This window comes from Topomyia yanbarensis, chromosome 2, assembly GCF_030247195.1.
Source record: "Topomyia yanbarensis strain Yona2022 chromosome 2, ASM3024719v1, whole genome shotgun sequence".
NCBI classification, from domain to species: domain Eukaryota; kingdom Metazoa; phylum Arthropoda; class Insecta; order Diptera; family Culicidae; genus Topomyia; species Topomyia yanbarensis.
Genome location: NC_080671.1, coordinates 89948151 through 89976135, shown reverse-complemented (window position 1 = coordinate 89976135; position 27985 = coordinate 89948151). Strand labels below are relative to the sequence as shown.

General features: G+C 35.8%; 2 protein-coding genes across 7 annotated transcripts in view; one reads left to right on the top strand and one right to left on the bottom strand.

The window, feature by feature from the left end:
- Positions 1-27985, bottom strand: part of LOC131678804 (rab3 GTPase-activating protein catalytic subunit-like) — a 231918-nt gene that overhangs the window by 60012 nt on the left and 143921 nt on the right. The gene's annotated exons all lie outside the window — the stretch shown is intronic.
- LOC131678803 (leucine-rich repeats and immunoglobulin-like domains protein 3) overlaps positions 1-27985 on the top strand; it is a 570421-nt gene that overhangs the window by 408701 nt on the left and 133735 nt on the right. For all 6 annotated transcript variants that reach the window (XR_009303737.1, XM_058959133.1, XM_058959131.1 and 3 more), the window contains exon 3: positions 9156-9199. The gene's annotated coding sequence lies outside the window, so the exon portion shown is untranslated. The remainder of the gene's footprint in view (positions 1-9155; positions 9200-27985) is intronic.

The window sequence follows — 27985 nt, the reverse complement described above, 5'->3', positions numbered from 1 at the left end:
CGAAACCATGTAACCCTCGAGAAAACCGATGTCAACTTTCTTTTTGTTTTAAAAACAACAGTTAATTTAGTCATTATGAGTATTTTGGACATGTGCGTTACCATTTTGATGGTTTTTTGGTCAAAACCCGTCTTGCGACATGTCAAATTTCATGATTCTGTAAAATAAATGCACTGGAGGATACTTTGGAGGTTAGTAGAACTGAACACACTTCGAGGTATTCCAGTATTCTGGTTCTCCAGAAAAAGAAGAATAGTTTTAGACCCATTCTAAAACCCATCTTGCGGCATGTCAAACTTCATGATTTTGTAAAATAAGTATACTGGAGGACATTATGAAGGTTTTTTGGTCGAATTGGCCACACGTCGGTGTATTCCAGGAACCTGGTTATACCGGAAAAAAGAACAATTTTTGACCCATTCTAAAACTCTCTGGCAACATGTGAGCCTTCATGATTTTACAAAACAAGCCCACTGGATTATATTTTGATGGTTTTTGGTCGAATTGGCCACATCCCCGGGTATTCCAGGAACTTGGGAAGAAGTTGAAACCAGGTACCTGCAATACCTCAGGATGCGGCCAATTTGACCAAAAACGTTCAAAATGTTCTCCAGTGCCTTTTATTTTGCCAAATCATAAAGTTTGACATGTCGCAAGATGGGTTTTAGAATGTGTTGAAAATTGTCCTCCTTCCCGGTGGAACCAGGTTCCCGGAGTTCCCCGAAATGTGGCTAATTCTACCAAAAAACCATCAAAATATAACCCAGTGGGCTTGTTTTGCAAAATCATGAAGGCTCACATGTTGCAAGACGAGTTTTGGAATGGGTCGAAAATTGTTCTTCTTTTCCGGTATAACTAGGTTCCTGGAATACCCCGACGTTTGGCCAATTTGAGCGAAAAACGTGCAGAATGTAATTCAGTGTAATTGTTTTGCAAAGTCATGAAGTTTAACATGTCTCAAAATGGGTATTAGAATGGGTCGAAAATTGTTCTCCTTCCCGGTGGAACCAGGTTCGCAGAATACCCCGGGATATGGCCAATTCGACCAGAAAAATTTCAAAATGTGTTTTAGTGTTCTTGTTTTACAAAATCATAAAGTTTGACATGTTGAAAGACGGGTTTGAGAATGGGTCGAAAATATTCCTTCTTCCCGGTAGAGCCAGGTTCCGGGAATACCCCTAGGTGACGAATTCCACGAAAATCCGTCCGAAAATAATTAAAATCCTGATCGACCATGTTAGATTCCTATGGAACTTTATACATTTCATCGGCATGGAAGACTAAACATTTTCCACAATCAGTAAGATTATTTTGACTCAAGAGCAATTTTTTAAAAGGGCGTAAACATTTGTACGAGCATTAATTTCCATTTTTTTTGTTCGGTTACTGTATTTTATACAGCAAAACTTTCTGAGAACAAATTTCAGGGAAAGAATATTTATGTGCGAAAAAAATATACACTGGGAAAAATTATGTGTCATTTTTCACAAAAACTAAAAATTGCGATAAAAATTTAAATTGTAAAAAAACCCAGTTTTTCTAATTTTTTATATTTTGTTAATAAAAACTTTAAGATAAAAGAAATATTTTGAACGTGATTGTATGATGGAGAACTTATCGGTAAAAAAGTTTTTCTAGCAATAACTTTATACATGTTTTACATTTCATACTAATTGACATACAGAACTGTAATTTTACTACAGAATATAATTCTTAATCTTATTTTAAATCAAAATGTATTTAACAAAAATCTTCCAAAATGCGATAGTTTTCGAGATATTTGGAATTTCGTTTCAACAAAAACAGTTAATTCATGTGATTGTGCCCTTTTTAAAAGTTATTCGCCTTACCCCATCGTAAAATGTCAAATGTTTATCGTTTTAAAGACGTAAAAGATACTTTTTCAGTGTATTTGGAGAAGCTTTCAATAAAAAAATTCCTAACAGCAACTTTTGACATATTTTTATAATTCTTAATATTTGCAGTCAAAAATACAATTTTCTTTTTGAATGTGATTCGAAACACTATCACAGATCAAAATGCTAATAAGAAAAATTTTCTGAAATGTAATAGTTCTGGAGATATTTCAAATTTTGTTTTAACAACATAATTCTTTTGTTTTATTACGACCTTTTCAGAAGTTATTCGAGTTTCTCCATCAACAATACTAACTTTTTCAAAAAGCCCATAACATTTCCTGTAACTTTCTCTTTGACATCAAGGTGATATTGTAAACCATTTGAAAGCTATATGAAAACAATCAAAATACTATTCAACCATAGGGTCTTATGATTAAACTAAATAGTTCGAACATATTTTGGTTGTTTTCGTATAGCTTTCAAATGGTTTACAATATCACCTTAATGCCAAAGAGAAAGTTACAGGAAATGTTATGGGCCTTTTGAAAAACTTAATATTGTTGATGGAGAAACGCGAATAACTTCTGAAAAGGTCGTAATAAAACAAAAGAATTATGCTTGTTGAAACCAAATTTGAAATTTCTTGAGAGCAACCACATTTCAGAATTTTTTGGTTATTTGCATTTTGATTTAAAATAGCGTTTAAAATCATATTTAAAAAGAAAATTATATTTTTACTGCAAATGGTATGAATTATAAAAATATGTCAAAAGTTGTTGTTAGGAAAACTTTTTTATTGAAAGCTTCTCCATGATTCAAATACACTGAAAAAGTTTTTTTTATGTCTTTAAAACGATAAACATTAGATTTTTGACATTTTATGATAGGGTAACGCGAATAACTTTTAAAAAGAGCACAATCACACGAATTAACTGTTCCTGTTGGAACAAAATTCCAAATATCTCGAAAACTATCACATTTTGGAAGATTTTTGTTAAATACATTTTGATTTAAAACAAGACTAAGAATTATATTCTGTAATAAAATTACAGTTTTCTATGTCAATTAGTATGAAATTTAAAAACATGTATAAAGTTATTGTTGTAAAAACTTTTTTACCGATAAGTTCTCCATCATACACATCATACATTCAAAATATTTCTTTTCTCTTGAAGTTTTTATTAACAAAATGTAAAAAATTAGAAAAAATTTGTTTTTTACAATTTAATTTTTTAACACTTATTTTTGGTTTTGTGAAAAATGACACATAATTCTTTCCAGTGTATAATTTTTTCGCACATAAATATTCATTCACTGAAACTTGTTCTCAGAAATTTTTGCTGTATAAAATACAGTAATAGAACAAAAAAATTGAAATTAATGCACGTACAAATTTTTACGCCCTTTTAAAAAATCACTCTTGTATCAAAATATTGCAATTGTCAGGGAAAATAATGGAGACTCATAAACCGTACACAACTTCAAAGTTTCGTTCGAATCGATGATGGTCATATTTTGTGGTCAGCCGGTTTCTCATGGAATCCCTCAGGTGTAGCCAATTCGATCAAAAAACCTTCAAAATATCCTCCAGCACACTTGTGATCGTTTTCAAGAAACCACATCAAATTTCCCTGGGACACGACTGAGAACCATAATTTTGAAATTTATTATTTATTTTAATGCGAGTTGGGTTTGTTAGATACATACCAACACCCCTAACGCGGTAATTGCGAACTAAACATTGCTCCAATCGTTGACGTTTTTCTTGCTTATTTATTTATTTATTTTTGTCGTGACTAACGACTTACCTTTCAATATAGGGGCCCCTTTTCAAAATTTCGAAAGAAAAATTATGTAAGATTTTGAACGCTTATATCTTTTGTTGCACTGAATGGATTTAATCAATTTCTTCGGCATTTTGTCGAAAATATTTGTACCAATCTTGTATTAAATTTTGGAATATGTAATACATTCATTATCAACGGAAAAATAGTGTTTTGAAAAATCTTTCGAAAACGACTCGGAAAAGTGAAAATTTTCAGCCCATCCCGCACAGAACTGTCAATATGGTGCACCAACCGAACAATAAAATAATGAAATGCTTATATATAGGTCCACTACATGTTTGTTCCTATGATTATTCGTATTGGGTTGCTTGACGAGAGCAGTTGGTGGGGGAAATCCGGCATATTAGTTTTGGTTATGCCATTAGAAGCCGGACGGAAAGGAAAGGCTCATGATCGCACGAGAACGAGCGAGAAAGCGATAGTAGTGCAAATTAGCGAAAGCACTACGTACATTTTGAACCTTAATAACTTTTCTTCCACTAAACGGGTTGATAATCTTGTTTCATAAATCGGAAGGAAAACGTTCAACGCTTGCTACCGATACGTTGTTTGCTATATAAAATCTATCTAAATAGTTCAAAAACTGCTTTAAATGAGAATCAACATTAATGATAAAACCTATAAATAGGGGTGTCGCAGCTTTTCCCAAAACCAGACGTGTGTAAGACGCGGTGCATAACAGACGTGCGTGCTAGGTGTTAGGTCGTGAGCAGCTGCATCGGACGACCAATCAAATCGGCTACCACCGGAGAGAAGAAGAAAAATGTTTGTGGCGGTGAGAAGGCCAAAAAGCCAACGGCTTAAGAAACGCAGTCACTGAAAAGGCGGTAGCAATTGCCACTAAAAATGTCACCAAAACATCGAAGGCTGCAGCGAACAAGTCGAAGACTCCAAAGCCAAAGAAGACCGCCAAACCTGCCAAGAAAGCTGCCCGAAGAAGATAAGTAAATTCACGCGTCTATAATGTTGCCAACAGTCCTTTTTAGGACTAACAAAATACTTGTAAAGAATTAGTGGTGCTTATTTTCCGTTAGCGCTGTTAATTGTAGATGGATTTGTGCCATAGTTATATGCAAACCGTCCTTAGGATGAATCTATAATGGAAAAAGATTTTTATTAGGAAGTTCCTTTTATTAACTTGTGTAATTAAAAATAATTATATAAGAAAATATTTTTCAAATTAATCTACAAACCCGAAGATTTTTGTAATTCTTTCCAAGAAAATCAGTGAATGTAGCAACTATGCCACTAAGCGAAAGCTACGACAAAACGAATGATGAAAATATTTTCATTTATCGCACAAAAGGATGGCCTTCCATCTGCAACGAAAAGTTAATAAATGGGAACGCCTCGATGCAAAGCGTACTCATTCGGTGTGAGGTACGAAAGGGGAATTTTCATATGTATGTACGCAGTAGAAACAAATCGTCGACAAGGTTTGAATCGTTTCAAAAGATTCTCGTCTTGTATCACCATAGTTATCTACAAACCGTCCTTATTAGGACGAATGCATAATGGAAAAGATGGGTTGGCAATGAATATGACATAACAGGGGGACCACACTTCGAAGTTGTTTCAAATCTTGCAAAGCATAAATTGACATAATTTCAATGATTGTTCCTATATGAATGAAATGACAAATTTTCAAGTTAACACTGCAATAACTTTGCAATTTATAGAACAATTTTATATTTTTATTTATCATATAATAACTGTCATCTCTTCATAACAACTTAACCCTCTGCTGCCAATCCCGTGGTTTTGCAGGGTTAAGGAGAATCATTGTAAAATGTCCAATATACGATTTTATATTGTTACCTCCACTAAAACCATTTCAAAACACTCCCACCTGTCTACATGTACATTGTCTGCTTGTTGAAATCATATGAAATTATTGACATGTATTCAATGCGGAGAACTCGGTAATAAAATTGTTTTACTGAATAGATTAACGAACGGGATCCCCAGGAAAATTTCGCTGAGCCCGGTTAATCGAGCTTCATGCGTAAAATTTAGCCATTTGAAGGAGATACAAGCAGAATTTTAAGAATATAATCATCGCGGTTATGTCCCGCACATTATCCGCCCCTAGTTTTTCACTAAGCGTAATTCATTTCTGTACGCTAGGAAAAAGATTCCGATGGTTGTTTCGAGAGATTTTAACATTGATATTTCAAAGCAAGAAATATGAAATTTGTTCATTTCAGGAATGAATGTTTCAACGAGCTTAGAATCCAGCGCATCCCCTATCAACGCAGACGCCAACAACAAAGGTTTTTTCAGAACCACCATAATAATTATAAAGAATAACTTCAAACATTAGTACACATTTCATTTAGTATCATTCGATCTGAATTACAAGTCAAAGGAGTCCGTTTATGTCCTAGACATTACCCACCCATCTTTTTTTATTTCGATTATAGAGGTTTTAACCATAAGGTCATTCGCCTCTTCGGGTTAGAAAAATCTCTAACCCTATGTGCGGGGTCGGGACTCGAACCCAGGTGCGCTGCGTACAGGGCAATCGATTTATCAACTACGCTAAGCCCACCCCCGTTTTACTTTTTTTAAAAGAATCGGCGAAAGACGGTATTGATGAAGCTTATCCCAGAGAGAGCTTCTATTGATGCAGAATCGAAAGTCTTCTTAGTGTCCAAGAAAACAGATGCTATTTGCTCTTTACGAGCGTATGTCAGTTACATTTCCAATGAAAGCAACGCAAGACAATCGTTCGTCCCATTGCTTTTGCAAAAGTCAAATTGAGTTTCTGATAACAAGTCGTTTGCCTGAACCCAATTATCGATGCGTCGTAAGATTTATTTTCGCCATAAATTTCCGGATAAAAGAGAGTATTTCAATCGCCCGATACGAATTGTGCTCGGAGGCTAGTTTTCCTGATTTACGAACAGCAATCACTGTCACCTGTCACCAGTAAGTTGAATTTTATTCTGTCTAGCGTTATTCCTGCATGACAGAAATGCAAAGGAGAAAAAAAATCCATCACCGAGGAAAGTGAAACAATTGTGTAGTTTCCCTCCGACACGTCGTGCACAATTTTCTACAGAAGGGAGGGTAGCAAGACCAATATCTTTCTATTTGATTTTGACTTGAAAAGCGACTGCTTCAATACCTGGAGTCGAGGGGAGGTGAATTCTGTCGAAGGTGTAGCTCTTTTTAAACCATAAAAGTACTCCTTCGCGACAGGTATCTTAATCAAAGCTCTCAAAGACGACGAATTTCGCGCCAACCTGTACAAAAGTTTCAGCACCCTCTCAGATTTTAATGAAACTTTCTGTACATGCAGACTTTTGTCACAAAAAGCCACTTTGCATACTTTGTTTTTCCAAAAATGATCTAGCCTGTCTTTTGAAAAAGGCCAAACTTTTTTACCATTTTTTTCAAATGGCTCTAGTCTAAAAATGACAAGTCCTACAAAAAAATGTTGTGGGAGTGATTTTCACAAAATTAGTCAAATTTTCGAATAAAAATATTGATACAATTCTTGATTGACTCCTACACTGAAAAAAATCGATTTTAAAAATTTAAAGTCGATTTACAAAAAAAAACCATTTTTAATTTGGATGAAATTTCGTTTCAAGATAGGTAATTATGTTCTACACTGAAAAAAAAAATCAGTTTGGACAAGGAAAAGTTTTTTTTTCAAATAACTTTTTTTCCTTGAAAGTGCCCAACTTGAACTTTTGACAGTAGGTAGGGAACATAATTATCTATCTTGGAACAAAGGTTTCATCCAAATCAAAAATGGTTTTTTTTGTAAATCGACTTCAAATTTTTAAAATCAATTTTTTTAGTGTAGGAGTCAATCAAGAATTTTATCAATATTTTTATTCGAAAATTTGAATAATTTTGAAAAAAAAAAAACAGTGTTATTGTTCAACAAATCTAACAAATCCAATTCATTCTTATTGTAAACAATGAACACGTCGGCTTGAATTGAACCAACCCATAGTGCATAGGCAATTTCCGTTTGACGCTAAGCCAAACATCGTTTGGCAGGTATCGGAAACAGAAAATGGTACGGCTGACCGTTAAAAAAACAGAAAGGACTGCATTTTCAATTCAGGCTCCATTTTCCCTTTGGAATAATATCTTTTCACTACGTCGGCTATTTTTCCCCGCACGCTCCAGTGGATCTATAATTGGAGCACAGTGTTCTCTCTAAAGGGGCTCCCACTGTCATCGAAGCTTAATATCAGTGCTCATCCGAATGATTCAATTTCGGAACAAGGGAAACGCTACTGCTGGCCACTACCGAAGCGCTCCTCGACAGTCGAAAAATGCAATCCTCTGTGGAACGGAGATTTGCACAAACAGAATGGTTTTCCATTTAAATGGAGAAGTGTTATTGGGAAATGGAAATGATTGGACACTACTGGTGCTGCGAGGGGAAGAAGATGGGGGAATCTTACATTCAAAATATCCACTACCAGGGCCTCCGTAGTAGCTACGTGTGTCTGTTCTATAATTGGATACCTTTTAGAGAAGTATATTGCAAGTCTGAAGCAGAGGTTATTGTATTCGAAAGATTCATTCGAGAAACAACTAAAATTTACATTGGGGAAATCATTCTGAATATATTCTGTTGTAACGTGAATTATATTTTGTGAATAAAAAGGAAGTCTTAAATAAGATATTGGCACTTACGTCAAAACCCAAATAAATGAATTATTTGTTGAATTGATGTTTGTATTAAAATTGGAGTTAGATGGGATTCAATTTGCATTGAATTAGTAGCTCCCAAAAGTTTGGAATACAAACATCAATTCAACAAATAATTCATTTATTTGGTTTTTTACGTAAGTGTCAATACCTTATTTAAGACTCTTTGGTGGTATCCAACGGGGAAAACAGATCGAAATGGTGAGTGAAGCGAAAGCAATTATGTGAAAAAAACTTCCCCCAGAAGCAGGATTCGAACCTGCAACGTTGGAGACTCTGGCCCAATGCACAAACCTTTTTACCATCACTGCGATATGATTACATCCCAGAAAGAACATATGAATATAGCATTGGCTCAGTGATCGTTACCTGTCTCCAATGCGAGACCATACACAACCGCAGCTGCCACTCAACAGTAAAAAAAAGTATCACTTCAACGAAAAGGGTAATAACATCAATATACAAAAAGAATATAATTTGATTTTCTTATAATAGCAGCTACTGTAACGATATTGTTCTTTACTACGTTCACCCAAGAGGAAAATTGAAATTTAAAAATTAACCACCCCTCTACACTGCACAAGAAACAACTGAAATTGCACCGAAAAAACAATTCGTCTTGATTTACGAGGGGAAATAAAAATAGATTTATGTTTATTCTGACTCTAATTCCGGTTCGGACCATCCTAGTGATGGGAAGCAGTGTTTTCAGAACTTATAAGTATGTGTACTACGTGACACTAACCAGTCTTTTCTTCTCTGATTTCAGATAAAACTAAAAAAGTTGGACACCACAAACAAAATGACAATAATGTAAGTGACATTATAATTAAGGGAAAACAAATTCTTTTTACACTTTGATTGATAAGAAGTGGCACTCGAAGGACAATAAATTCGCTTTACATCACCCAAATTAATCCGCCATAGATCCACCATCCTTGAGCACTGTCATCTCATCCCCACACAAATCCTCTATCATAAATCTTCACCCATCGTCACCGAAGAGCATGTGTGAAAAGGATAAAATCCTCCCACGAAAGCCACCCATAATCCATGATCCACTGCCGCTGCAATTTTAGCACTGGAACCAACCGCGCCAACTTCGAGAAGCAACACATACACCCAAAAAAAAGTTCTAAATACATACCAATCACAAGCATAAATCAAAAGTGGTTAATAAAATCCGCTTGCATGAGTTTTCCTTCCGTTACCCTTTTTCCCAAAGTGCCAACTACACTGGCTGAGCTTGTTAGCTTCTTTCTGTTTAAACAGTTGCATCATCATCATCATCCGCCCGCTCCTCCGTTCATGACCGCGCGCGCACCGGTCGGTTTTGTGAGTCTCCCAGCAGCAGCAGCGTTTATGACGGAAACGGACCACTTCCATCCGATATTTTGTATTGAGGAAACATTTCTCCCAGCTAGCTCGAAACAAAAAGGGCGGACGACGGTGGAGGAAAATCCCGGGGAAAAATATGTGCATTCAACGAATTTACGTCCCTGCTTCCTTTCGCTCGATTTCGCCGATGCAATACGACCGCCGGGGCTCTGCAAAATACCGGGCTGGGCAAAAGGATCACCGACCGCGTAGCGAATCGAGAGGATACGCGGCAGCCGCAACAGTCACAGTCAGTGGCACGCCCAAGAAGGAAAACTATAAACCATTTTACACTATGTTTTCCCTGTTTCCGGGTTCGGTGGTACGAGCAACTTTACGGGATGTCATATTGTATGTTACGGTGCGGACCGTACCGAAATGGGTTTGAACTTTAAGGCTCAATATTTCGTAAAATTTATCAGCTTTTTTTTGGGTCGATCTGCAAGGATAAAATTTCTGCTGCACGATGGAAAGCGTAGATAGCTCAAACATTGTGCCGAATATTTTGCAAATTGCGGATGGTAACCTTTTATCCGAGGCTCGACTATTTCATTTACATTATTTTACAGTCAAACATTCCGGGAAAACGTGCTCTTTTGATATCGCAAATTGGAACACGTTGGCCTACAAATAAGAAAAAGTACTTCGTAAACTAGCAAGCAAATTGGAACACCCAGCTGTTTCACAATGCACTTCCTTCGGAAGCAACGAAAGGCGCTGCTTCTGTACTCTACATGAACATAACTAAAGTAAATTATTGAATACCGGCATTTGGGACCGGACGTGTTGCCTTTTTGCTACGTGGGGAAAATTTTGAAGTAAACTTAGGTAAAATAATTATTTGCTTCATCAAACAAAACTGCAGTATTTTCACTGGAAAAATAAAAGCTTGCACCATATGGGATGCAATAATTTGAATCGAATTTCAGATCGGAGCTTGGACTGCCTCAAAACTCTACCAACCACTGTGAATTTTGTCTTAACCAGGGATCAAATAAGTTCCCGTAAAGCAATTAGGTTGTACAATAAAAATGGTTTCCAGCTCGCTACTGACAAGTTTCCAACTACATACTGCGAAGAAAAATGTATAGCAGTTCGACAGAGTAGACACCTTAACGGACAGTTCTCTATCTATTAAAATTCTAATAATTTCTTTAAGAGGACCTCGTAAATACACTTCATACGTCGGTTAAGTTTATTTCTCGGCTGCTCTACGCAAACTATACCAAACCGTGTATAGTAACGTGTAACCGCTACAAGCATTCGGCTCCTAGCCTATTTTCTCCTACCTGTCACTTCACAACACTTTCATTCCTGACTCGTGAACGTTATCGATCGCTGTGCTCAGGTTCTTTTTAGTTGACAGTTTAGTCGATTCATGTATTCTGATGGGTGTATATTCTTCGGTCGCCATGCAATGGTCTGAATCAAGATTCGGTGCTCAGACAGTTCTAAAGTCGGAAAGGCTTCGACTATCTATAGTTTAACCATTCGGAGGCTACATGAATGCTTCAGATTATTCCTACGCGTGAAGTCATTCCTCTAGCTGCGTCAAGACTGATCAATTTACGCCCGTTGTCATTGATGGTTTAACGAATTTTCTCCTTTCCAATAACTGGCCATAATAATACATTTTTTGCAACGTAGAGATTTACATCACCAATGATGAGCTTCACGTCAAGTTTTGGGGACACAGTCTCAAATGACTGTGCAAATTATGGAAGCGATTGGTTTCTCCTCGGATTTGCACATTTCGTTTGAAGTTTGTATGGAAATACTAATTGCACTTTTTTATATCTCCATTAATACGGATCGCTATTTCACTCAAATTGAAAAACCAATGCATAAAAAAGAGTAGGCTCTAATGTGGTTAACAACTCTGCCGAAAACTGTTACTTGTTATGATTTTTTATAAAATTGTTATTACAATTTTAAGGCAGAAGGGTTAAATTAATCGCATGGATTTATTAGTTCTGGCAACACTGCAAATGTACCACCAACAACTACGTTTCAATCCTAAATATCTCAAAACACGTTCATTGCAAAGATTTATAATCTTTGAAATAATTCTTCAGAGTAATTTTCTGAATAACCTAAAGATAGCTTTTGCGGTCTGATTAATTAGAACGAGTGATTTATACTGCCCGACGTTTCGGCCACTGGTTATGGCCTTTTTCAAGGGAAATACGTTATCGTTCTTCGTTTGAGCGTTGAACGAAGAACGATAACGTATTTCCTTTGAAAAAGGCCATAACCAGTGGCCGAAACGTCGGGCAGTATAAATCACCCGTTCTAATTAATCAGACCGCAAAAGCCGAAAATCCTATAAATCTTACTCCGGTCGTCTCCCCAAGTAAAGATAACCGGGAAGCAAAAAAAAACAATTTAATTCACCTAATAGTGAGTTTGAACTATTCCGATACTACCCATCACATGTGTTAGTTGTAATTTGCTAAATCAATTGTTAAGGTCTTGTGGTACAAGTCTCACAAATAAGCTATTATTTGTTCGAAATCTAATTGGGAAATATTCCTACCATTAGTCGAAACACTGTATTAACCTTGTAATGGCCAAAAGTTCCTATTGAATTTTTTTTTGCGAAAAAATGTTATGCGATTAAAATAGCCTTCCATCAAATTTTTAAGGACGAATTTAAAACAATTCATAGGCTAACAATTCTTATACAAACTTTAAATGTTTATACTGACGCAGAAAACTCGTCACTATCATCAGCCAATGGCAACTAATTGGGCAAATACAATTAAAATGTGAAAAATGAAATCAGAATCAGTTCAATCTCACTGTTAGGTGAATTGAATCGGTTTTTGACCAACTTCCCAACAAAGTTCATGTGATACAAAAAATCATTCTGTAAAATTCCACCGAAGACATCATGTTGTTGTAATATAAATTTTATGAGAGATTTAGGATTGAATGTGTTAGTGGTACATTTACAGTGTTCACAGAATTAAATAATTTCAGCGAATAATTTAACTCTACTATCTACAAATTGTAACAACATTTTTATGAAAAGTTCTAGTTACAGCTTTCGACAAATTTGCAAACCACATTCTGGATGATTGTTTTATAACATTGGTTTTCCAGTTACCATATCTTTTACTATTTCTACAATTCAACTATTTTAACTATTTTTACTCTTTTCAGTATTTTTACTGCTTTCACTATTTTTAAAATTTCTACTAGTTTTATAATTTTAAGCATTTTTACCTTTTTCGCTATTTTAGCTATTTAACCCTTTGCGACGCGATTTTTTTTTCATTGCTAATATTGTTGCTTTTAGCTTTATATAGGTTTTAGGGGTCGCTGATGCTGATTCTGACGTCGAAAATTTAAAATACAATATGGCGGATCCAATATGACAACTGCGCTTGGCTAAATTTCATGCTTTTTATATTGGCCTAGAACGTCTAACAAGGGGGTTTTCAGGGTCGCTGATTCTGATTCTGACGTCGAAAATGTCAAATTCAATATGGCGGATCCAATATGGCGACTGTGCTTGGCTAAATTTAATATTTTTTATATTAGCTTAAAACGCCTTACAAGGGGGTTTTCGGGATTGCTGATTTTGATTCTGATGTTAGAATTGTCATATTAAAAATGGTGAATCCAATATGGCTAAATTTCATTTTTATATTGTCTTCTAGGGGAGGAGGAGTTGCAGATCACGATGGTGACGTTATATATGCAAATTTCGTGATGGAGAATCCAATATTAGGCAAAATTTCATGTTCTTTATATTGGCATAAAATTTCTTTTAAGGCGGTTTTGGGGTCACGGTTCGGATGTCGGTACTGCAAAATTAAAAATGGCGGATTCAATATTGTCTTCTCGTATAGAAATCTGTGAAGCAAAGCTGAGCGTCGTCGAATTTTGTAATTAAAGTATAAGAATCGAAACCAGCGACCCAAAAAAAACCCGTGAATCGAGTTTTAGATTGACTCACAAAATTTGCCAATTTCGTAAAAAATAGTTGCCATTTTGTAGGCGCAATTTTCGAATTCTGGCATCAGAATCGTAATCAGCGACCCCAAAAACTCTCGTAAATCGAGTTTTATGCTCTTTGTAACAAAATTCGCAAATTTCGAAAAAATGGCTGCCATTGTATAGTCGCCATTTTGTATTTTCAAATTATGATATCAGAATCGTAATCAGCGAGTTCAAAAACAACCTAATCTATTTTTATGCTAGTTGAGAAATTATCCCTGTCTCTCAGAATCTTTTATAGATCAACATAATAATAAACTACATATTCGATAATTTTTTTTTTTCAAAAAAACCTACGAGAAATTCTGTAAAAAATCTATTGTTTAGTCCAATATTTTAGATACTTGCAAAAAAAAAATTGGATCTCTAGGACTTTTAGTTCAGACACAGCCGAATGTATTGTAAAAAAACTAGATTTATAATTTAATTATTTATGTTTATTCACAATTTTTTTGTGCTAGTTGTACTCCTTACATCCCTAAGAGTTGATAAAAAGAAACAATTCGTATTTATATGTCAACGCTAATTAGAAATTGAATAAAAACTTAGGAGAAGTAGGTGGGACGTATACGTCCCACTGCATCGCAAAGGATTAACGCATTCAATATTTTTTAAAAATATTACTAATTTTTCTATCTCAACTATTTTTTATATTTTCACTATTTAACCGTTTTTAATATTTTTACAATTTTTATTATGTTTACTTTTTGTACCTTTTTATCAGTTTTACTACTTTGCGTTTTTTATTATTCTTTCTAATTTTTATACTTTTATATTTTTAAAGCTTTTATTATTTTTACTGTTACTACAATACTTTTAATACTTTTACTCTTTTGAACTGTTTCACAATTTTGAATATTTTGAGTATTTTTAGTATTTTCAGCATTTTACAATTTTCTTATATTTTTACTGTTTTTACTATTTTGCTTAAGCTTGAGCTTGTGCGACCACCCCTGGCTGCTACTCCGTTATCGATCTGGACTAGCTGAAGTTGCACAGAGAATAAGTAGATAATTATGCTTGGGAGTAGCGAAACATCTTTCAATGTGCAACTCCTGGCAATCCTAAAATATTGATCAATACCGGCGCCGGCCAGGCCCGAACGTAGATCGCGGAAGGAAATCGATCCACCAAACTCATAGACCGAGGAACAACGGCTTACTTCCCTTCCGAAGGAAGACGTGACCACAGATTTTTTCACCTCAGAAAAATCTCAACGACCTCGGCTGGAATTGAACCCAGGCAAATTGGAATGAGTGGCGGTCACGCTTACCACTCAACCACCGGCGCCGTCAACTGTTTTACTGTTTTTACTATTTTAACTATTTACTATTTTTACTTTTTTATTATTTTGTTACTGCACTTCTACACTAGTACAAAAGAATAAATATATTAAATATATTTAACCTTTTCTATCATTTCACAATTTTGACTGTTTTTAGTATATTTAGTATTTTTCCATTTTTATAATTTTTACTACTTTTAACCTTTTTAATAATTAGCCTTTGACCAATTTTACTAATTTTACTACAACTACTATTTTTATTAGTTTCACTAGTGCACTATTTTTAATATTTTTATTATTTTGTTTAGTCTAACTATTTTTGCTGTTTCAAACATTTTGACTAATTTTGATTATTTTAGTTTTGTTATCGCTATTTTACAATTTTTTGCTATTTTTAGTATTCTTATTTTTTTGCTGTTTTATTGCTACTACTTTTACCTTTTTACGATTTTAACTATTCACTATTTAACAATTTTTGCGTAAAAAATACTATTTCAATATTTAACAATTTCTAATATTCTTACAATTTTTACTATTTTTGGTATGTTTACCATTTTAATTTTTTTTACTATTTCTAATTTTTTTACTATTTTAACTATTTAATACTTTTACTATTATTACACTTTTGGCTAATTTTGCTCTTTTTACTATTTCTACTTTTTTGAAAATTTTTACTATTTAGCTTTTTTAAATATTTCTACCATTTTTACTATTCCTACTTTTTGAATAATCTTTATAAGTATTGCTACTTTTACCTTTCTTACTATTTAAATTTTCATTTTTTAGAATTCTAGCTGTTACTACTATTTTTAATGCTTTTCTAATATTTACTCTTTTACTGTTTTAAAATTTTCACTATTTTTGCCTTTCTCATATAAAGAAAGGCTATGCAATCACTGTAAAAATCGACTTTTTAACCGAGGCCCGGAGGGCCGAGTGTTATACACCATTCGATTCAGTTCGTCGAGATCGGCAAATGTCTGTGTGTGTATGTATGTGTGTGTGTGTCATTTAAACTCACACAATTTTCTCAGAGATGGCTGAACCGATTTTCGCAAACTTAGTTTCATCTGAAAGGTATAACGCTCCCATAAGCTGCCATTGAATTTTTAGTTGCTCCGACTTCCGGTTCCGGAGTTACGGGTTGAAGAGTGCGGTCACACAGCAAATTCCCATATAAACTGATACCACCATGATGTTCAAATGATGTAAAACATATTAAAATTGATGTAACATTACTCTAGTTTGCGGATCTGGATCACTAATGATCAATCAAAGCAGCTTTGACCACATTGGCCACCTATGACGGTTCATGACGCCCCCGGGGAACCCGCCAAGTTCCTAAGCTAATATCATACCCATTCCCCAACGAATTCTCTACCGATTTTTACAAACTTGATTTCAAATGAAAGATACAGTAATACCATTGACTGCTGCTGAATTTCATTCGGTTCTGACTCTTGCTTCCGGAGTTACAGGGGTGTTAGTAAGGATACACTGGAATTTCCCATATAAATCGGTACAATCGTAATACCTCAGAGGCTATAAACTATTGAAATGGTTACCAAATTACTTCTAATCGCAGATCTAGATCTGATTGCCAATCAAACATTCTTTGAATATATTGTCCACTATCGACGATTCCGGAAGTCCGGAATTCCGGATATATTCCACAATTAAAGTCACATCGGTTCTTCGGTGATGACTGAACCGATTTTCTCAAACCAAGTCTCAAATGGAAGGCAAAATATGCAGTTGAGTATTGCGTCGCCGCCCCTCCCCCCTCCCCGCCTTGCTTTTACACCTCCCTCCTTCATCACTCCCCTCTCCTTGGACCTCCCTCACGCCCGCATTTCCTTCATCCACCCCGTATACCGAAATAAGATGAAGGGTTTCTGACGCATCCTCCACTCCTACTCTACTAACCCCCCATTCCCACCACTTTCAAACCCATTCCACCAACATTTCAAAATATAATCACATGAAGATAACATCGAACTCATGCTGATTAAGCTAATTAAATATTATTCTTTTGTCTTTCTCATATAGAAAGGTTATGCAATTGCTCCAAAAACCGACTTTCTAACCGAGGTCCGGAGGGCCGAGTCTCATATAACATTCGACTCAGTTCGCCGAGATCGCAAAATATCTGTGTGTATGTATGTGTGTATGTATGTATGTATGTATGTATGTATGTATGTATGTATGTATGTATGTATGTATGTGTGTGTATGTGCGGATTTGTTAACAAAATGTCCACATCGGTTACTCGGAGATGGCTGAACCGATTTTTACAAACTAAGATTCAAATGAAAGGTATAATGTTCCCATAGGTTGCTATTGAATTTCATTTTCAACCGACATCTTGATCCGGATTACGAGTTGAAGAGTATGGTTACAAAACAAAATTTGTTGATTTGTCCACATCGGTTTCTCGGAATTTTCTGAACCGATTTTGACAAACTTGATTTTAAATGAAAGGTCCATCAGCTGCATTTGAATTTTGTGTGGATCCGAGTTCTGGTTCCTGAATTACAGGGTGATATGTACGATCATGCAGCATATCCCGATTCTAACGAATTCTGCGATGAGTGTAAGAAGGTGATTTTTTTTCCAAAATGTAAACACAACTGTTGAATTTGTAGATCTAGATCACCAACAGTCATTCAAAGTCTCTTTGGCCACACTGGCCATCATCGACGGATCCGGAAGCATCCAAATTCAGAATAACGGTTATATTGGTTTCTCGAAAATGGCTAGACCGATTTGGTCAACTTAGTCTCAAATGAAAGGTGTTGCGTCCCTGGAAACTGATATTTAATTCCATCTCTATCCGACTTCCGGCTCCGGAGTTACGGGTTGTGGAGTGCGATCACATAGAAAACTCCGATTCAAACCGATACCGCGATGAATGCAAAAAGGTGCTCTTATATATACTTACCAAGTGTAATAAGAATGAAAGACATTTCCATAATGTTATATTGTACGAACCAGCTATTAAATCATAGTTTGGAGATATGAGAAAAGCATAATTGCACCTTTAGGTGGATTAAAACAGGTTTTTATTTTGGGTATTTCACTATTTTTATAATTTTTACTATCTTTACTACTTTTTCTTTCGATTATAGAGGTTTTAACCTTAAGGTTATTCGCCTCTTCGGGTTAGAAAAATCTCTTATGAAAAATTTCTAACCCTATGTGCGGGGTTGGGACTCGAGCCCAGGTGCGCTGCGTACAAGACAATCGATTTACGAACTACGTTACGCCCCCCCCCGCTTTACTACTTCAATTATTTACTATTTTTACTAATTTCACTTTTTTAACTATTTCTTCTATTTTTACTATTTCTACTATTTATTTCAATTTTTTTTTTAAATTTTTATGCTTTTATTATTTCAACAATTTTGACTGTTCCTATTTTTTTTATTTTTCGTTACTATTATAATATTTTCATTATTTTTTTTTACTTTTTTACTATTTTACAATGTTTACTACTAGTATTCATACCGTTTTTATTATTTCCATTTTGCTTTACTTTTATTGTACTATTTTAACTAATTGTCATTTTTACAAATTTTGCATTTTTTCTACTTTTACAAATTGTACTATTTTTATTACTATTTTACTATCTTCAATATTTTTTAAAATTTTTACTATTATTATTATTATTTTAACTATTTTTACTATTTGAAATATTTTAACTATTTTTACTATTTCTACTGTTTTTTCTCTTAACCCAACTCTTATTATTTTTACTAACTTACTAGGTTTAATATTTATACTACTTTTTCACTGTTTCTGGTTTCTACTTACTTTTTTACTACAGTATTATTTTAACTATTTTTATCCTTTTTACTATTTCAACGATTTATTATATCGCAATTTTTACGTTTTATTATTTCCACTATTTTTACTATTTTTAACAATTTTAACTGTTTTCATACTTGTTTACATTTTACTTTTTTCTATTTTACCTATTCTTGTTTTTTTTAATTTTCACTCATCTTATTATTTTAGCTATTTTCACTATATTTGATGTTTTTCCGTATCGCTGGCTTCATTTTTTTGCATTTTTTATATTTATGTATTTTCATAATTTATTTTTTAGGTTATTTAGAGTTATTTTGCTATTTCTTAAATCTGTGCAGTTTTGTTATTGTTGAGCTTTTATGTTATTTTGGTCGTTTTTTCTTATCTTAGCTGTTTTACAGATTATTTTTCGCGATATTCTAGTTTTATTATTTTTTTTTCGCTTACTATTTTCTGTCGTTTTCGTATTATCTCCGTTTTTTATCTAAATTACCATTTGACATTTTTGCTTTTCGGCACACAAATTTCAATTTATTCTACTTTTGTTATTAATACTAATTGATATTATTGCTAATGTGTTATGCCCATTCTGCTGATTTTTCTATTTATTTTTTGTGGTGCTGGTTTGGACCTATCTAACTGGACTCAAGTTGTTACCGATGAGGAGAATCCGAAATACTAAAAATGTTTGAAGCCTTCAGGCGTCAATTTGGTTCTGGTTTGGATTTATCTAACTGGCTCTATGTTGATGTTAGTTACTGACGAGGAGGATGTGGAATCAAAAACTGAGCCTTGTGCTATGTTTATTAATGTTTTTGCTGTTATTGCCATGTTTGTAATATTTGATATTTTCACTTTATTTAAAGTGTTTGCTATTTTTGCTATATTAACCAACTTTCCATTTGATCTATTTTGCTATTACTTGCCATGTTTGATAATTTTAGTATGCCGTCATTTTTGATATTTTAATTATGTTTAATATATGACTAATTTGGTTATTTTTGCAGCTCCTGATTTTTTTTCTATTTTTGTTATATTGGTTGTTTTTGCTTTTCAATTTTTACAATATTTGATATTCTTGCTAATTATGAAATCTGTACAGTATTTTCGCAGTTGCTTCAGACGTCATATATGTGGTGCGACTGTTTGGATATAGTACCTAACTAGTGCTAATTTGAATACTAGTTTAGATACATCGCCTAACTTGGCCCCAAGTTAACTGATAAAATGAGTTCGAAACAGGAAAACCCAAATTAATGTTAATTCAGGTCTTGTCTCTCCATGCACAAATTGGTTCAAGCTATTTTTTGTTGTTTGTGGAAATAATTATTGTAGATATATTCACGCTATCTAATCTGGTATATGTGCAGCAAATTTGTATCAATATCGTAAAATGTACACGAATTAGAATTTTGAGAAAACAGTAATTCTCTGCACCATTAAGAACGAGTAAAGGCGCTTTAACTTAGGCTTAATGAGCCAGGGCCAGGTGTAAATACCCCTGTCCCATCCCAAAGGACCAACCTTCTTAGCAAAGTCACTCCCAACGGTTTATCATAACCCTATATAAACTGAAATGGTCGGTACGGTTGTCCTCTTTTCTTCCTCATTCAAGTTTCAAAACGATTCGTTGGTTGAATTGTTCATTAAACAAAATAATTCAATTGCCGTATAATATTGGAACATCTTCAAACCCAACTCTGCACAGTAGGCCTGGCCGTTTTAATATTTGCGACATATTGTTATATGCTCCAAATATTGATGTTGACAAGAAAAACGCTAAAGAATACCTGCAGTGTTTTCCAGGATGTTTTTCAATACTGGCTGTGTAAGGTTTAGAATAGAATAGAATAGAATAGAATAGTAATCCTCTGCACCATTGGTACGGCGAACGAGTATATTATAGCGTTGGTAGCATCACCCCATTGCTAGACAATAAACGGTGGCCAACATAAAAGAATTAAAGCCAATTTTCTAATTATTTAGCTCAGTTTTTGATGTCGTGTTTTTGTTTTTGTTATGTCAGTTATTTAATCTATATTAACTACATCAACTATCCGCTGAAATTTTTTTATTTTTACCATTTTGCTATTTTACTATTTTTGCTACTTGAACTAATGTTGCGCAGTCTGCTATCACCCACCGAAGACGTCGGTTAACGAAAGCTCACAAAACAAACGGGAAAATATACTACCGGGAAAAGATTTCCAGAACAAAGCACCGTTATATTCGTACCCGAAAGTTATGATTGTATCGATCGAGATGACTTTGTGGTGATGAGCATGAGTTTACTCCTCGGCGTCTATGTACGCTCGCTGCGAACTTCAGGGGCGTCAAAATTAGATTCGCTAATTAAGAAATGGAGCACTTGTCGAAGGATAAAAGGTGTGTCGGCAAATACAGTTAAGACCTATTTTATAGTAGTCCCTTAGCATATTTTAGGCTGACAAAATGGTGACATACTTTTTCTTTCTGTTGAACAGACTTCCCATGAACATCGACAATTTGGTACAAATGAATGTTCAAAATTTCGTACACGCGTTCAACCTCAAACACGCTTCGTATCGATGTACAGGTTCGCTTCGAACATCGAGCCTAAGCGAACGGCGTACAAACGCCGTGTACGTACACCGGGTGCGTACACGAAAATGATTCGCACAAGGCAAAAATGTCAACGCTAGTGATGATGAGAGTGAGAAAGAGAAAACTAGAACCTACGTGTACGCACACTGTGTACGTACATGAGGTTCGGTTGTGCAGGCGAACATGTGCACGTATTTAGGTAGGAAACAGCGCATTTGAGTTCGTACACGAAGTGTGGGTTTAATATGAGCACAAAACCAGAGTGAACATTGTGTGCGATGTGCGCATGGGAAGACTGCTTTTGAGTAAACCGAAACTATTAAAATATTCTTCTTCAGTCCCTATGCCTAGCGTAATAATCGTTGGATTAGTTATTATGAATTTCACTTTAGATTCAGTGAACATCTAAACAAAATTAAATTATTTTTTTGCATATTTTTGATCTTAAAGATAAATAAAATATGCCTAAGAAAAATTTACCTGTATTTGACTTGATTAGTCTACTAGAGCCCATATTTTCGTGGAAGGCTTCCAAAATCGGACCAAAAAGTTTCTAAAATCGGGGGTACACATCAGAGTCAGACAAAATTGGAAACTGACACAACCGGGTCTTCACTGCATAATATTCAAACAACTAAGCCCCAAAATGTACGAATGGTTATACTACGATACGTACCAGGATACGACAGTTCACGCAACAATATAAGTCATTTTGTTGAGTGTGAGAATATTAGTGTGAAGATCCCTGTGCACTTTGAGGATAATGAAGTCGGCTGAAAATGTCCTCTGTCAAAGATGCTAAATGTAGGATTTTTTCCAGCATTCTCATCGGGGTTCGAGTGGTGAGGATACGATTGAAACCCCTGGAATAGCCTATTCTCAGACTACGCGGTGTACTTATAACATACAGTCTTGCACGGCGGCAAATTGCGTGCATTGAATTCGATGGATATACAATAGAACAGGCACAAAAATTGACTTTTTCAGAACACCGCTCAATCGAATGGTTACTGCCTCCAAAAGCCCCATGCTCTAGCAAGTTAAGCGAAAGCAATTATGTGAAAAAAATCCCCCCAGAGGCAGGATTCGAATCTGCAACTCTTGGGACTTCGGCCCAATGCAAAAAACCCTTATGCTATCGATGAGCTGTTTTACTATTTTTATTCTTTTTCAATACATTTTTTCTGTAGAACTTTTGTTTACATTCTTCTATTTTGCTATTTTTACTATAGTTGCTAGTTGTGCAATTTGAACTATTTTAATTTTTTTGTTGCTATTTTACTGTATTTGTTCTTTGGCTATATTTCCTTTTTGATACTTTTTGTCATTTTTGATACGTTTGATATTTTTGTTAGATCGCTTTTTTCTATATTTATAAATACCCTTAGGGGCGATTTTTGTAAATTTATGAGCCTCAACGTATTTTAAGTATTTCGCTTTTTTCAGTAGCATTTATTTGTGCTCCCAATATTTTCCGTTTTTTTTCTAATATATTTCTTCACCTGCGAGTCTCGTGAAGACGCAAAGGTAATTATTGAACATTTTATGAAAGGATTGAGTGAATAAAATGTGTACAGTAAGAATGATTGACTACTCCTAAGTATAAATTTGTTGGTTCGAGACGAAAGCTTAAACTACCAAAAGTTCGGCTGCTCTTCGATGTTGACTACCATAAGCCATCACGAACCTAATTGAGAAGCAAATCAACGAATATCCTTGAACACATTAATCCCACCAGATCTCGTAACTCTTCCTGATGGTACCATCCCAGCATGACCTTAGTGTTCTAAATTAGAAAACCAAACCCACGCCATCAGCTCCCAGCCAGTTGGTTTCGCACATCATTCAATGCTAATTTGGATGCGGAGGTTTGCTGGGCAAACATCACATATCCAAACCCACCCGTTTATTGTCAACCACCCACTTGTAGTTTACCTACACTAAGCCTATCGAGCATCTATCAGAGCTTAACAAAACCTGCCGGTCGTCGTCTAAACAGCCGACCAACAACGTCGTCACTCTGCTCTAGTGGGCCTCTGGTTTTAGCAAATGGACTTTCGCAACCGGTTCTGTTGGTTTGTTAGGCGGCTGCACACAAAACCCCACTCCGGATCTAATGCTCATCATCATCGCCACCACCAAACAACAGTTGGTTTTGCCGTTACATTACTCCGGAACTGACGAGTCGAGTGGCTGCCTGGCAGCACCGAAGTGCACATAAGATGCGCCTCCCGTCGATGTACGGGGTCGGCAGGGGTGCAACAGCCCAAGCCCTTTTAATCATTTTGTCGACATCCGACCGTCCAAAATCATATGCAAATTAGATTTGTTGTCAACAAAATCCCACCTTCATCCTAACGAATCTGGCACACGCTTGGCAGGTCGAATTCTGATCTCCCTGTGGTTCTTCTAGAGGTGCAGGTGCCATTAGCAGATATGTATGCAGATGGTGCTTCACGGGAAATGGTTGGCATTGATTGCTTGGCCTAACTGTCGGCCATAGCGGTTTAGCAAAGCGTAGGTGATGATGAAGTGATGTCTGTATCTTCGGTAGTGCAACTGCACTATTTACTCTGATGGGTAGCTTTCTGATGGTGATTGATGACTGATGTGTTTCTCACGAAATGCAACACATCTCACGCCAACAAATAAAAGCCTTGCTTTGGAAAATATCGGGAGCAATATTAGTGAGGGGATGATGCTGTCAAATACAGTTGATTTTCGCCGTCATTATAGGGAAGGATGGCCACAATAAATGAAAATAGTAACAATGATTGACGACGACACTTCAAATGGTCTGTTATAAACTATGGTTCGGTTTCTGCATCGTCCATCAGGATGGGTTCATACAAATGATCATCTTATATCGTAGAATTCAAAGCCTGTTTTTTTGCTGCTTCCCAGAGCATAGAGTAGGTCATATGCAAATGAATGTCGCTTTTCCAGTTAGAATACAGTGGGTTCCTAGTTGTTTCGAAGAGTGCTCCGGCAATAAACCTTCGCTGATCTCGTTGAATAGAACGAGTTTTGCATTTTCCTGGCAGCATCGCGGTGAATAAAATGTGGAGCATTTGTAAATACCGTTTTTCTTGTGTGTTTTGTTTTTTCATTGCTTTTAAGCGATGAGAGGGCAACCTGTTTTCATAGGTTCGAGTAGATTGGGCTTTGGACGATAACTCCGGATTGGGAACTGGAACGATCAAATAGAAGCCTCAGGGACATTTCAGATTATTGAATTTACGGGCGAACGATTGTTTTGTTTTCTATTTACCTTACACTCGACGAACATCTAGTTATTGTCTATGAAACCTCTCCTCAACTGTTCGCTATACGCGTTAGTATATTTCGTCAAAGACAATTTTAATTCCGATCAGCTTTCTTCACAATTTTAACTACGAAACTGATTCACCGGGGTATTTTCTGTATAATTGATCCAATAAGATGTTTGAAAAAATTGTACTTACGAGTTCTTAGACAAGTCATCTTGCATAAATTATATCAGGGATTTGGAGGAAAGAATTTCTTTAGAGAAGTTCAACTGGAGCTGTAGAACTTGTTTCTCGAAAGAGCCCGGATCTCGATCGCTTGTTCGCCTTTGTGCATCATGGTGAGGGGCTCAAGCGTTTGTATGTTAGCGTGTTCCATCGCGAAGCATTTCTATGTCGCGTTACATACATGCTATATGGAAATGTGTGGCCATTCGCATATTCGCGTGTGTTCTCTTGAATCATCGCGCGGACCGTGAATACGTTATTTAATTTTCAGTGTGCGGTTCAGATGCTAGAAGAGAGAGAGAGAGAGAGAGAGAGAGAGAGAGAGAGAGAGAGAGTTTCCTCATATCGCTAGAGTTCTCGGTCATGTCGCCATGGAACGTGTTGTTTAGTGGATATGAGCTTCATTTTTTCTGATTGGTCCAACTGAAGACATGGACCTAGATTGCTAGGACCGAGGGAAGGAAATTTCGGACGTGACCGATTCATGATCGCGCGAATACGGACGTTTGTAGTTTTACTCTTCAGATTGAGTTTGTAAAATTGTAAGTGCCAAAACGTCCACTTTGTCACTGGGGTGTTTGCGTATCGCGGGAGTAGGTGTGCGTGGAAAGCGTGGGAGTCTAATTATTTATTTATCGTAAATAAAAAAACACGTCCAACTCAATTTGTTACTATCAACACTTTCTGGTGATATTATGGTAAGGAGCCTATTTAAGCACTATTAGGAAGAGGCCCACACAATTTCTTGAACAACTTGAAAATAAAGCAATATTATTTATCACCTTCCTCAGAATAAGTTTACTGTTTCTTAAACATCAATATAATGCTTATTTATCAGAAATATATCTATTTTCAGCATAAATGAAAATAAATGTCATATTCTGTGCATCTATTCTCACCTCAACGATTCAATTATCCTGGGTGTGCCAAATTTCACCTCATCGAGAAACGATTTTGTTGAAGCGCAATGTTTTATATTTCATTTGCGACGATTCTGACTACTTATTCAGATCATGGACGCCAACGCATGATTTGTAAAACGTATCATTCTACTTTTTTCTGCCGATCAAAATAAACGTAAACATTACGTACATGTACGAGCCTCATCAGATGTTGAAAGAAGAGTGCCCAGTATTGCACTCGCAAGAAAAAATCAGTCGAAGTTGAACAACTGGTGATTACTAGTTTCATATCAAACATAGCATTGTCCCGAGCCTAGTTTTATGTTTAAATGAAAATATAAACTCTGCAATTATCAATCAATTGAATAACTTTGATTATTTATACCTGAAATTGGATTACAATATATTTTCCAGTTCATGTTTTAGTTTGGCAGCACTGGTGATTATTTCCTCTATGCTAAATTCAGAAAGTTTGTTTTGATTGTGGTTGTGTATCTGAAAAAAATATGGCGATGTGTGCCACCGTATTTCTCGTAATCTCGTATTTTAACACTAGGCCTATCCTAGCGTTCAACGAGCGATTTTGTTGTGAATTAATAAGAAACGGATTCTCCTGCTAAAATAAAGAAATGTAATTGCCGATTCATAAAACATTGTTCAGTTAAGCGCCGTTGTGAACTGTTTCCATGTGAATGAGGCAAATTAGCAGATATTTCAAGAAGGTGATTTTATTTTAATTAAAAGAGCGATTTGGAAATCAGTTATAAATTAAAATGTTTCAGCCAAATTGATATTGTCATTATCCCATTTGCTTGGTTCGAATCTAAGATGTGTGAAATAGGGTTACAATTGGCTCTACTGCCATAATAGGTGCATTACCCTATAGCGTTTTCGTTTTTACATATTTCAACATGATATAAAACTGGAAAAGACTGATTACTCCCAAGTTTGAATTGATGATGCTGGATCATTAGACCGAAAGCCGCTAATTCGAATGTTATTAGTACTGTTAGGCCGAGGGTCATTAGACCGAATGGGTCATTAGACCGAATGGGTCATTTGGCCGAATGGGTCATTAGGCCTAATGGGTCATTAGGCCTAATGGGTCATTAGGCCTAATGGATCATTAGACCGAATGGATCATTAGACCGAATGGATCATTAGACCGAATGGGTCATTAGGCCGAATGGGTCATTAGGCCGAATGGGTCATTAGCCCGAATGGGTCATTAGCCCGAATGGGTCATTAGGCCGAATGGGTCATTAGACCGAATGGGTCATAAGGGCCAAATGGGTTATTAGGCCGAATGGGTCATTAGGTCGAATGGGTCATTAGGCCGAATGGGTCATTAGGCCGAATGGGTCATTAGGCCGAATGGGTCATTAGGCCGAATGGGTCATTAAGCCGAATGAGTCATTAGGCCGAATGGGTCATTAGGTCGAATGGGTCATTAGGCCGAATGAGTCATTAGGCTGATTGGGTCATTAGGCTAAATGGGTCATTAGGCTGAATGGGTCTTTAGGCTGAATGGGTCATTAGGCTGAATGGGTCATTAGGTTGAATGGGTCATTAGGCTGAATGGGTCATTAGGCTGAATGGGTCATTAGGCCGAATGGATCATTAGACCGAATTGATCATTAGACCGAATGGGTCATTAGGGCGAATGGGTCATTAGGGCGAATGGGTCATTAGACCGAATGGGTCATTAGACCGAATGGGTCATTAGGCCGAATGGGTCATTAGGCTGAATGGGTCATTAGGCTGAATGGGTCATTAGTCCGAATGGGTCATTAGGCCGAATGGGTCATTAGGCCGAATGGGTCATTAGGCCGAATGGGTCATTAGGACGAATGGGTCATTAAGCCGAATGAGTCATTAGGCCGAATGGGTCATTAGGCTGTCTAAAAATTGAATTTTACATGTTTTGACATGCGAAATAAAATATTGTGTCTCTTTTAATATAAAACTCGGCTGAAGAGGATGGAGAATGGCAAACTATGTATATTTTTACACGTTCTTTAATGTAAATGCAACTACATTACTTGCAACATGAATTTTATGATTAAAGGGCTACAGCGTCTATATGCCCGCCCACAAGGTTGAAATCGACGGTGTGGTCACTGATTTGAAATGTTCATGCGTG